Genomic DNA, 14,193 nt, shown 5'->3' on the forward strand with positions numbered 1-14,193 from the left:
GGCTGCACCAGCTTACATTCCCACCAACAGTGTAGGAGGGTGCCCATCTCTCCACACCTTCACCAGCATCTATAGTCCCTTGATTTGTTCATTTTAGCCACTCTGACTGGCATGAGGTGGTATCTCAGTGTGGTTTTGATTTGTGTTTCCCTGATGATGAGTGATGTTGAGCATCGTTTCATGTGCCTATAGGCCATCTGGATGTCCTCTTTGGAGAAATGTCTGTTCATGTCTTCTGCCCATTTCTTCACTGGGTTATTTGTTTTGTGGGTGTGAAGTTTGGTGAGTTCCTTGTAGATTTTAGATAGTAGCCCTTTATCTGATATGCCATTTGCAACTATCTTTTCCCATTCTGTGGGTTGCCTATTAGTTTTCTTGATTGTTTCCTTTGCCTTGCAGAAGCTCTTTATCTGGATGAAGTCCCAAGAGTTCAGTTTTGCTTTCATTTCCCTTGCCTTTGGGAATGTGTCCAGTAGGAAATTGCTGCGGTGGAGGTCAAGGAGGTTTTTTCCTACTTTCTCCTCCAGGGTTTTGATGGTTTCCTGTCTCACATTCAGGTCCTTCAGCCATTTTGAGTTAATTTTTGTGTAAGGTGTAAGAAAGTGGTCTAGTTTCATTCTTCTGCATGTTGCTGTCCTGTTCTCCAAGCACCACCTGCTAAAGAGGCAGTCTTTTTTCCATTGGATACTCTTTCCTGCTTTGTCAAAAATTAGTTGGCTGTACATTTGTGGGCCCAGTTCTGGGTTCTCAAGTACTTTTAAAGTGTATTATTCATATTCTTAGGTATCCATTATGCTTTTTTCTAAGTTTAATGGATCTTTTATATTGGAAGCCTGTCTTTTCATACTCTTTGTTTGTTTACTATTTTTTAACACAATTTAGTGTCAAATTGCCTTATATACAACACCCAGTGCTCATCCCAACAAGTGCCCTCCTCAACACCCATCACCCATTTCCCTCTGTGACCTCCCCCATCAACCCTCAGTTCGTTCTCTGTATTTAACAGTCTCTTATGGTTTGCCTCTTTTCCTCTCTGTAACTTTTCCTCCCCTTCCACTCCCCCATGGTCTTCTGTTAAGTTTCTCCAGATCCACATATGAGTTAAAACATGGTATCTGTCTTTCTGACTTATTTTACTTAGCATAAGCCCACCAGTTCCATCCACATTGCTGCAAATGGCATAATTTCATTCTTTCTCATTGCCAAGTAGTATTTCATTATATATATAAATCACATCTTTATCCATTCATCGGTTGATTGACAGTAAGGCTCCTTCCTTAATTTGGCTATTGTTGAAAGCAGTGCTATAAACATTGTGTACATGTGCCCCTATGCATCAGCACTCTTGTATTCCTTAGATTTTACTATTAGTTTTTTAAAAAAATTTGTAAAGATAGTTATATGTTAGGAATCTTACCCTTTTGAATATAGTAAGTGTAGTAACATTTTTCTGCCAGTGTCTCCATCTCTATCTCTATCCATAGATACTTAAGGAATATTTCAATCTTTTTTATAGCTTGGGTTTTTTTTCTTCTCTCCAAGAGTATAGATAAAGTCACTTGAACATTCTTCTAGTCTATTATAATTAATCATTTTTAAAGTCTTTGTTTTTTCTTTAACTTTGACAGAGAGAGAGAGACAGCATGAACAGGGGAGTGTCAAAAAGAGGAAGACACAGAATCTGAAGACAGGCTCCAGACTCTGAGCTAGCCATGAGCACAGAGCCTGATGCGGGCTTGAACCCACGAACCTTGAGACCATGACCTGAGCTGAAGCCGGACACTTAACCGACTGAGCCACCCAGGCACCCCAATCATTTTTAGTTTAAATACTTGACTAGTTTTGAAGTTCTGCTGCATAAGTTATGGATTTGGTTAATTTTTCCCCCCCACAAAGCCAATTAGTCATCCCCGGCTGACTTATTCCCACACATTGGGTGAATACCTTAAACATATCCTAAATCGACAATGAATTTTGATGTATTTATAAAGTGATTCTGCTTTCCCATAATTCTGTTTACTTATGTGCCAGTAATAAACAGCTTTATTGATTAGTACTTATTGTATGTATTTAGTTCTGGCATATTGTAAGAATTCAATTTTTTTGACATTGACAGAACTTTTTGTACATATTATTTATTAGACTTATATTTATATTTGTATTGACTCTACATAATCATAGAGAGTCAAATATTTATGTACATCATATATTTTTACCTAATAGGTATACATATTAAGATGGTGGGTATAGGTAGAGAATAAAGACAGGACATTTATCAAACTTGCTTTCTGATTTAGGAGAAGAAAGTATAATTCTTGTGATGGTTGTATTGTAGTAATTATTTTTAACAAACTGTATGGATGTTGGTGTTTAAGAGTTACAAGAATAAGTTGTATTTCAAGTGGCATAAAATATTTCAAAGGTAAGCCTATTGATTCCAGTAAAAGTATTAGTATACTCTGTGGGTTCTTTATAATCTCAGGTTAGTGCATCTATTGGGACATGATGCTTTTTAGTTCAAAAATGAGACACAGACTCTCTTCATACTATTTTTCAAATATGTTTTGGAAAGAAATGAAATTGACAATCAGTAAATAAAGCTTAATGAAATATATTTATCAAAAGTAAAGGTTTCTGTCAAAGAAAAATGCCCAAAGAAGCTCTCTGCCTATACAATCTTATTTTCTGATTGGATAATAACTCTAAGAGTGATTTATAAAAGAGTCATTTTTATATTTATATAGATGCTGATAGAAAGTCAACTAATATTAATTTCATGCTTACAGAGTGCATAGTGTGTTGATAAGCTCTTCTATATTTATCATACATTGAAATCTAACTGTGATCCTGTGACAAAGGAATACTTTTAATATGTTATCAATTATTAAAGGAACAAGAGAAGTTACTCAGCACTTCCCACAGGGTGGTGCTAAGATTTTCATCACAGTTTGGGGATTTTAAAACTGTATTTCTTCCTTCCACCACAGATGTTCCTTATGTGTTGCAATGATTAAAGTGATAATAGGCCTCATGGTTTATTCTTCTTTTATTCAATAACATCTCAAGTAGTTATTAGCATTGACAAGAAAGTATACTCTTCGTCAATTTTCTTTGTAACCTAGATATTCTAAAATTTAAGATACAGTATTTATTAGTCATTAGTCATATAAGCTGGGCTTTCTTGGCTCAGAATATAGACTAAAACCTTGTTCTTTGTTATTGTTGTGGCCAATTAATGGAATAAAACCTGTCTTTTTTTTATCAATTCCATTTATAAAGTTAGACTTTTGAGGAGAATGTAGGAGCTCATTTTTTTAGGTATCTGTTTGCTACAAAGCAAAGTATGAGAACATTTCCAGTACCATGGAACTCCTAATTGTTCCACTCAAAAATTATAATGTATTAACATCTCAATTTCTTTATTTCTTCACCTCAGTGTCTAAGATATGACTGTAGATATATGGGAATAATTAACTTATTATGTAGATAAATTGTATATGTAATATAGATGTACTTCTATTTTTAATTAATTTAATATTTAAGTCACTTACATATGTACATTATTTAAATTTAATACATATTAAAATTTACACCATGAAAAATAATGTCTTCCTGTCACCCCTGACTCCCAACCTGTAATTTGATTTCAATAAGAATTAAAAGGTGACCAGTGAGGAGTAATACCTTCCTCCCATCTTTGATCTTGTAATTACTGCGTATTATCAATTATGTATCTTTTTAGAAACTTAAATAGGGAAGCCTGGGTGGTTCAGTTGGTTGAAGTTCTGACTTCAGCTCAGTTTGTGGATTTGAGCCCCGAGTCAGACTCTGTGCTGACACCTTAGAGCCTGGAGCCTCCCTTGGATTCTATGTCTCCCTCTCTCTCTCTGGCCCTCCCTTGCTCTTACTCTGGCTCTCTGTTTCTCAAAAATAAATCAACATTAAAAAATATGTATGTATATAAATAATTTTTATTTAAAAAGAATTATATTCTATTATATTTTTTTAAGAAAAGCCATCTTCTCTACACACTGTGCTTGATCTTCAAAATTACTCTTTGCTCTTTGAAATCAATTATGTATTGTAAATTTATCCATATCAATAAATGGGAAGCTTTTATAGTTTTTAAGATGATTGTATTCTCCTGTATTGATATAGCATAATTTACAGAATATATTTGTGTTGGTAAACTTCAGCTATTAGCAAAACACAGCAAAAAACACAACATAAATTTTCAGCTATAATACATACATTTTTAAGGCATATGTACTATATCTATGAGCTAAATTCTTAGAAATTTAATTGGTAGACATTCCCAATCACTCCTAACAGTTTTGGGTCTATTTATTTATTTATATATTTATATATAAAGTTTATTTATTTACTGTGTATGTGTGTGTGTGTGTGTGTGTGTGTGATAGAGAGAGACAGTGAGAATGAGAGAGAGAGAGAGAGAGAGAGAGAGAGAGAGAGAGAGAGAGAATGTGAGCAGGGGAGGGGCAGAGAGGAAGGGAGTGAGACTCCCAAATGAGCTCCTTGTTGTTTTTGCAGAGACCAGTGAGGGGCTTGATTCCATGAACCATGAGATCATGACCTCAGCTGAGGTCAAGGGTATGATGCTCAACCTATTGAGCCACTCAGCTGGCCTATGCCAATTTATTTTTGAATCAACAATATATCAAAGTGCTTGCTTGTCTCATAGCCTGACTTACGGCTTTTAGCATTTTGTAAGACTGATTGAATGTATAGTATATAGGTATCTATCTATATATTATACAGAGATATGCATGTATTTTTAGTATAAACAAATAAAAAACTGATATATACCCATAAACTGGTAATTTGACAAAGTAAAATCTTACAATGAATGACATGAGTGTTTCTCATATATTTAAGGGCAACATTGTTTTTCATTTTTGTGAAACATCTGTTGATATAATTTGCTGACATATACTGAGTAGATCTTTTGCTTATTTTTGTAGATATGCTTTCATTGTTAAACCAATTACTAATTTGTGATATTTGTTTCAAGACCATTTTTTAAAATTTTTCTTTGCCTTTGATTATGCTCATGGCATTTCTTGGCACTTATAGTTATTTCTTCCCCACTATCCACCACATAGTCTACTTTTCTAAGCTTTTCTGGTTTTGGTTTGTGTATGTGTGTGTGGTTTTGTTTTCCCCATTGAGTGTATGTATAGAAGTTGGAGATACATGTCATAATTTCAGAGAGCTTTTTTCAGTAGGCAGCAATTGCCAAATCATGTCCATAAGACAAGTCTGATTCACTATTTTTATAAATACATTTCCATAGGAACTTAACCATACCTATTTGTGCAGTACTGTGTTATAATGGCAAAACTAAGTAGTTGCAATAGGAACTTTGTGGCTTGCAAAGTCTAAAATATTTAGTATCTGGACCTTTACAGAAAAATGTTTCCAGCCCTTTCTCTTTACATTTCTATCAGGCATGATTTTTATGTTTTACAAAATATAGAATCTCAGATGAAGTGGGGTTAAGAAATATTTACAAAATATTTGAAAATTTTGGAGCATTTACAAGAGAAACATTTTCAAATGGCAGATCTTGGATTTTACTCAGGTCTTTCTGATGCCAGAACTGAGGTACCCCCAAGATCTAAAAATGCATGTGTACACTCAGAGTGCAATTGTACTTCATTGGGACACACGAAACTCAAATTTGGCCACAGACAATGAAGTCTTTGTGGAGGATATACCTAATTTGTAATTTGTAAAAGTATATAAGCAACTTGAAAGTTATGGATGCCCTCATGAGGGTAGAGTATTTCTCATGTCCAAAACACCTAAAAGTCCATATGTATCATTCACAAATAAATATTATGATAACTACTATAAATGCAAAACTCTCAAAGCCCTTTAAGATTAATACTTGAAATAATACTTCAAGATAAATACTTGAAATAATAATCTGTAGTATGACTATATATATGCACATATATGAATATGACCTTGATAATGGGATGAAGAGTGGAAAGAGTTGAGATTTTTATGCGACAGGCATAATGATAAGCAGCAGAAAGCTGTTCAATAAATTCTTAGAAAAATTGCGCTTGACTTTCATTATTTTCTAGGAATGTACTTTGCAACTGAGAAGCCTTTCTGACCTTCCTAGAAAAACACAATAAAATAGATCAACAAAACAACTACAAAAACTGTTATTTTCCCTGACATTCTCATTCAGTGGTAGCTTCTAATTAACTATGAGGCAAATAAAAATGTGACTGGAAATACTCAATCTGTTAAATATTTTTTTTTTATCATCCATGAAACTAAGCATGAAAATCAAATAGTGCCTATTATTCAGTGTTTCTGTTGAATGCAGAGAGTAGGTATTTTTCATTATATCGTGTGGCTATACTTAACAGTCTGGCTGGTTTGTGTTGCCATCTTCCTTAATGAGTGGAAGGCATTCTTCTTGAAAAACTGAAAATGAAAAATATTATAGCTCATTGTACAACATTAAAATAAAAGCATTTCCAAACACTTACTGGCTTTGACTGCCAGGTTCCAAATTGTTTATCTGGAATATAGATATTTGGATATTGCATCAAAAAGCGACATTAAGATGGAAATTCAGATTCAAAATATGTAATGTTATAGCCCTTGTACATTTGACAGTATTGATGATTCTTATTTTTTTATTTCTATCCATAATATGACTACACTGATGATGGAGACATTATAAGTTATAAAGCACGAAATAATTATATACACATACTATTTCAAAAAGATTTGACATAACTCTTGTGTCACAATAAGTTAAAATGGAATGATGTAGTGCTTACATCACCAAGTATTCTTCAAATGGTAAGTAAAAAACAAAGTAAAACAATAAAATGTTGTGATTGGGGTTTTTAGGGATGTACCCACATATCTTTCCCTTATTTTAATTTTGTTCCACATTTCTGGAAAGTGATACTAAATATTAAAGTTCTTTCCAAGATCAAAAAATGTTTCCTTTCAAGTCAACTGCTTATGGCTTTCATGTGTATTTGTGTGTATCTATGTGTAGACGTGCATATTTGGCCTTTTATCCTGACTTGTGATTTTTTTAAATGAAAGCTATACATGATGTATCAAGTATTTTAATGTGAACTTTTATGTTTGTCTGATTAGGAGTTGGGCTATATTAACTGTTTGCTGGACCTGTAGATTTCAGAGGCTTCAATTTCCTTCCATGTCCTTTCTTATCTTCGTGTTGTCTTTCCCCAGGTACTCTTTCTTTGTTAAACAGAGTGTGAGCCTTAAAACACTTTTTGGCTGTGTGTCCCTATTATACAGGAGCCCTGTGGATGTCCTGCTAAGCTATGAGCAGTGGGAAAACGTTCAGTAAACACATGATTAGGTTTCAGTCTTTCAATGGATCTTTGTCCCTGTCTTAGGACCTTCACAAGTGCTTCTTAGCTTAGGTGAGATTGGCAGTCCAGAGGGGGTTAGAGTTGGGTCATTTCCCTTCCCCCAAGTGGGATAAAGTTTTATAGTGAGGTCTTTCCTCTTTCTGGGTAAGCCTTTGGGGTTTATTTCAAAATGATTATTTTTCCCCTTCCCAAACAACACATAAGAGGACTTTTCTCTGCTCTTCATCTGCAGAACTTGGTAGAGTTCTTGGAGTAAAACTCCAGTATTAGGTAGCATCTTAGGCTAAGCAATCAAGAGTTTTAAACTCTTAGGCTAGTGTACATTCTGTTTCCGGCAATTTGCTGAAATCACAGTTCAGAGGCTCCAGTGACTTCTGCTTCAGGTAAGCTGATCTGCACTTCCTGATTTTGCCTGTACCTCTGGTTTAGAAGGTGACACGCTGCACCATGACCTCAATTCTCTGATGAATCTAATGAAAGTTATTTATTGTGTTTCAACTTTTTCAGTTTTCTTCTTCTTGTGAGTGGAAATAACTTGCAAGCTCTTTATTTGTTGGAAGGGAAACTGGAATCCAACAGTGGGTTTTAAATAACTTGTGAACTGAAATGCTTACTGAAAAAAAAAATCAGAATAAAATACGTATCTCAGTAAGATATGCCAAATGTATACTAAATCTCCAGATTTAGTATCTCTTGGCATTCCTCTTATTATCCTGAAGGTATCCTTATCCAAAGTATTCAGGGTTAAATTTAAGCAAATATCATAATAAATAACAACCATTGAAACATTCATATGTATCAGTTAACTTGAGACCCCTTTAGAGCAAGAGGCAGTTTCCAGTTAATTCTAGAGACCTCTTCTACCTTTGAATCCTGCAGTTGTATGAATACTCTTTGGGTTACATTTTGACTTACTGAATATATATATATATATATATATATATATATATATATATATATATTTATAGAGTTTTATAGGAGAAGATGTTATAATTCATAGTGGAAATCCAAAGTGATACCCAAAGCAGTCATAGTAAAAACAAAATGTTTTGTGACTTTAAAAGTATATGATTATAATAAATACTAATGCTTTGCTGTGCTTAGGACTATTTTATTCAAAAGCATAGAAACATCTAGGTAGTTCTAGACAAAGATAAATTTCTTCATAAATACCGGAAGTAGAAATATTTAGTGGGACAGAAGAAACCATGAATATTACAATGTTGTTTACTGTACAAAATACAATTAGAGCTCACAGTTATCTCTCCTTAAAATGCAAACTCATAAATTTTCCTTGAGAATTCAGAATTAATGAGGCCTTTCCAGATGTTATTAACCACTTTCATAAATGACTTCCTGTGAAAAAATTGAATATTTCTCAGACCTACTAAGAGTAACTAGACAGTAAATTATTTCAGCTAAATGATACCTTCTTTAGGCTAGGTTGTGAGCCAAAGTAATATGTATAAGTTATTGGGAAATATACCATAAGGCCTATTTTTATAAGTAATATTCCATTTTTGTTAATAATTAGCAATTTATGCTTAATCTTTGATTTTTAACTTCCACAGCTAATATCAAAAATAAAAATTCTCCTTTATTTCTTGTAAGTATATTCTCCTTATGAAATTTGCATTTACCTGGCAAATTAATGTTTTAATGTACTATTTTAATAGCTAAAAGATTCAACTTTCTTATAAGAGTAACAACAGTCAAAAATGTTTATTTTGTTAACAAATAAAAATGAATAGGTTTATGAAACATGTTCTAAAACCACTGTTACTCTGTAGCAAATATGCCAAAACATTGAAATAGTATTACTTTCCTAATTCTAAGACATTCTATTAACATTACAATAAATGTTAAGGTCTATTCTCAAAGGTCAAAATTATTAAATTTTGAAAAAGAAGTTTTGCTTTATGTTACAGAACACAGACATGAATATTAATTTGTAGATAACTATATCTCAATTGTAAATCATGGATCCTAACAAATTTATATTTTAAACAAATTTTTAAAATTAGTCTATCTTCACTTAATTTTTTCTTTCTGTTTTTTGTTTCCCCATTATTTATAGAAAGAGGAGGAAGAAGAACATATGAGACATTTAGATCTTTAGTGTTTGACTTGTATATTGTGAATACAATGCCTTATTCCAAATTTCCATTTTGAATTCAGTCTGATTTGCATTCATTTTAAGTCCAGTGATATCCTCATTCTCTTGAATTTCTACCAGATAGTAACAGAGCAGATGGAAACTCTTAGGAAAAGTATATAAAGAAAGATAAAAGTTACAGATAAGAGATAAATAGAGAAACAAAACAAAACTACACAAACAAAAAAGAAACTCTGATACCAAGCTTCAAGAAACAATGTTGTGTGTTCTTGACCTCAAATGGTAACACACTGTGCCATTTTAGCTTAATCTGAAGTGAATAAGGTTTTTCTTTGTTTTACTTTTTATTTAAATTCCAGTTAGTTAACACACAGTGTAATATTAGCTTCAGGTGTAGAATTTAGTGATTCAGCATTTCCATACAATACCCTGTGGCTCATCACAAGTGTACCCCTCGATCCTCATCACCAGTCACCCATCCCCCCATTCACCTCCCCTCTGGTAACCATCAATTTGTTCTCTATAGTTAGGAGCCTTTTTCTTGGTTTGCCTCTTTCTCTCTCTTTCTCTTTTTTTCCCTTTGGCTTGTTCATTTCATTTCTTAAATGGAGCTAGAGAGTATTACGTTTATATATACAATGGAATACTACTTGGCAGTGAAGAAGAATGAAATCATGCCAACGTGGATGGACCTGGAGGGTATTATGCTAAGTGAAATAAGTCAGTCAGAGAAAGACAAATACCATATAATTTCACTCATATGTGCAATTTAAGAATTTGAGGAATAAAGTTTTAACATATATCTTTCACTTAGCTTTTTAGTACTCCAAAAACATAAAAACAAACAAAAATTACTTAAATATTTCTATTCAAGCACAGCAATATTAATACAACTTTAGACTTAAAAATAGAGTAAAATACTTTTATAACCCCCAAAATATACTCTTTAATATAGGTTTTATAATTAATTAGGCATGATGAGGTCAACAGGTCAGGACATGTGAATGTCACTGAAAATACAGCTTATTATGTTCACAGATCCCAAGAGAGGGGCCTCCACAGCATAAGGGGTCAGGAATCAGGGAAGAGGAGAGTAATTGCGGTGTGAGAGCCTATATCGTGGTTTCCACGGGAAGGAGTGGGTGAGGCGGGAACAGGTTTAGTATTGGCTAGTTTGAATAATTTCAGTGGGCTCTGGGACATGGCGACTGTCCTCTGTCTAGTTGGGGGTGATTAGGACTGTTGGATTATGCCTGGAGTGTGAGAGCTTGATGAAGAAGTTAACTGGGCAAGGAACTCTGGGCTGATTGGTTTGTATCTGAAAAGTGCTATCATAGTGGGTTATTTACTATCTCTAGAAATTGACTAGCCCTGGGAGGGGCTATTACTATGACTACTACACTACTACTACTACTACTACTACTCCTACTACTACTACCACCACCACCACCACCACCACCACCACCAGTGGGGTCAATAAGACCCAGATGTCAAAATATCAATGCAAAATAAAGGGCATGGCTAATACAGATACATTCTACAATGTAGACACATTTTCTTTGAAAATGAAGTAATTTATGTTCTTGAAATAAAATATTACAATTTATGTTCTGCCTCATTTCAAGCAATCATTTGGGTTTAGTGAGTCCTCCCCCTGGATGATATGTTGATAGCAAATGCAGCGACAAACATTTCCAAGTGTTTTCATTAAGTCAAATATCTTTGTAAGGTTAATGAATAGAGTATAAATGTATGTTCTGCACGCAGTAAAAATCAATAAACTGTGCTACATTGTTGCCTTAAGCCACAATAAAATTCTAGGAGTCCATTGTTGAAAAGAACATGTCTTAGATGATATTGAAAATAATTTGACTATATTAAAAAAGCAATCAAACAAAAAAACTAAACACAAACATTGGATATGATTTGACTACAAAAATATATTATTCAGATGATAATAAGTCTAATTTTCCAAAAGCATTATTGAATTCTCTATGAGGAATTTTACTAATCCCTCATAGTAAAATACACAATTATGAACATTCTTAATCTTTTTTTTCCTGAGAATTCCAAGAGAAAGAAACCATGGATTATAGAATTCTATAAATTATACATGATGTATGTATTTTATCTGTACTAAGTCTCCTCAGTTTGACATAATTTCACTGTTAACAGTTTATAGGCATCCTTGTATAAGTCTCGTCCAGAGCATATTTCTCTTATCCTCCTCACATTTCTGAAGTAAACATTTCCTTTGTTTTCCATTGTAAAAAATAGATATTTAATTTTATTGTGGTTTTCCTTTTCCAATATAAAGGCACCATCTGAAACTAATGGTGCTTTCTTAGTCTTTCTTACATTAAAGTGTGATATTGCAAAAGAAAATTGCATATTAAGTATTTTAAAATGTTGACACAAAACATTGAGGCTTAGAAGCAAATGGATGTTGTTTTTCTTAAAAAAATATTTAACCATAATATTAAAGAGTTTTATTGAGTATAACTAAATGATTTGGTCCTTAAAGGCAAACAGTTGTCCAATAATCATTTAGGGACGTTGAGATCCATGATACTATTAATGCATACATATAAGTGATGTCTTTGAATCAACCTTCATAAAGAAAATGGACTAGATAGTCTTTGCCATGTCTTCCAAGCATTCAAATATGGTTTACCAATTAACTATGAATCCCATAGGGTCCATTTGGGCATCTTGCAATTGTGAATTCATAAAAATGGTGGGCAGCATGTTTTTATGAAGATTACTGCTACATTGGAGCCAAAACTTAGCTATAGAACTACCTCCCTTTTGTCTTCTCTATCTATATAGAAATGTATGTATTTTAGGATGTTACATATTTTTCTTTTCTTTTTTTCATTATGTGTATTATACGTTTGGCAATATCAGTTTCATTAATTAAACCATGGCCAAATTTATAAGTATCAGTACATTGCTTGTAAACAGTCTGTTCACTCTGCTGGCATTCAGCCAACTATATAGGCTTTTTATACATGTATATTTTACAATAGAGGGGATGTGGCTTCTGTGTGAGTCCTCATGATTAAGTGACAATCATACATTTCTTTAATTAATAAATGCTGAGTAGTTGACAATTTTTTGCATATGTAAACTGATGTATAATTAACACCACAGTTTCAAAATAACAAGGAATTAGCATAGAGAAAATAACAAACTAATGTTGAATACTTAGTTTTATATATGCTTTCCTATTTACAATTTTTAAAGCTAAAAGAGAAATAATTTACAAATGCTTTTGTTGATTTAGAGAAATATTTGGATGTATTGGGTTAAACTGTCTTCCTTACACCCCATAACGCTTACAATTTATATGATGCATAATTGAAAGTTGTTTGGTAAGAGAAAGAGAGGCTTTGGGTGTTTAGACAGATCTAGGATCAATGGTCAGCTCAATCATTTATTTGTGTAAGCTCAATCATCTATTCAGGAGTAGATTACTGAATGCCCCTCACCCCTTTAGCCCATCCCCCCTCCCACATCCCCTCCAGTAACCCTCTGCTTGTTCTTTTTTTTAAGAGTCTCTTAATGTTTTGTCCCCCTTCCTGTTTTTATATTATTTTTGCTTCCATTCCCATATGTTCATCTGCTTTGTATCTTAAATCCCTCATCTGAGTGAAGTCATATATTTGTCTTCCTCTGACTAATTTTACTTAGCACGGTACCCTCTAGTTCCATCCACGGAGCAGCAAATGGAATGATATATTTAAATTGTTGGAGGCCGCTTGGTACAAGTAGGTTTAAACCTGTCCTTAGTTGCCTGGTTCGAGGAGACATGGAACAGGCTGTCTCTTATTTAAAATCTCTTAACTCTGCTTTCTCATCTCTCAAATTGGCACATGGACATAATAAGCATACCTCTAAAAGTTGTTGTAACCATTAAATAAATTATTTTAATGCTTATTTTTGAGAGAGAGACAGAGACAGAGCATGAACAGGAGAAGGTCAGAAAAAAAGAGAGACACATAATCTGAAGCAGGCTCCAGGCTCCTAGCAATTAACACAGAGCCAGATGCAGGGCTTGAATTTACTAACCTAATGGAGAACTCATGACCTGAGCCGAAGTCAGATGCTTAACGGACTGAGACACCAGGTGCCCCTCAGGGTTGTTTAAAAACATATAGATGAGATAATATTCCAGGTGAGAGGTAACGTCTAAATGAAGCTTGATTACCTGACAATAAATGATACCCATTGCATGTGTCTGTGTGTATCATAACCTTCCCAGTCCTGAAAAGAGTTATCTTATGTACCTTGGATATTATTTCCTGGTTCTTCCAGTGATTCCTGTCTTGTCATCTTTTACTTCCTGGCTCAAACGTTATCTCCTCAGAGATGGCTTTCATATGTAAATACTTTTTAATAATCTCTGTCTTTAAACTTTATTTTCATTTAATTTCTTCACAGCACTTTTTAATAGATAACATACAGTTCACTTACGACCATTCCATTAAACTGCTCACCCTCCATTAAAGTGAAGATTTTCTTTGTTGCAGTCATTCAATAAACATGTTTGTGAGGAAGTAGATAAAAGAAGAAATGGTTTTATCCTCATTTTCAAATGAGACATGTAAATCTCACTAAATTTCCCAGTGTTCCAAGCTCAACAGGGGAAAGCTAACGTTGTGGAATGATTTATGA

Source organism: Suricata suricatta, chromosome 1 (genome assembly GCF_006229205.1).
Source record: "Suricata suricatta isolate VVHF042 chromosome 1, meerkat_22Aug2017_6uvM2_HiC, whole genome shotgun sequence".
NCBI lineage: Eukaryota > Metazoa > Chordata > Mammalia > Carnivora > Herpestidae > Suricata > Suricata suricatta.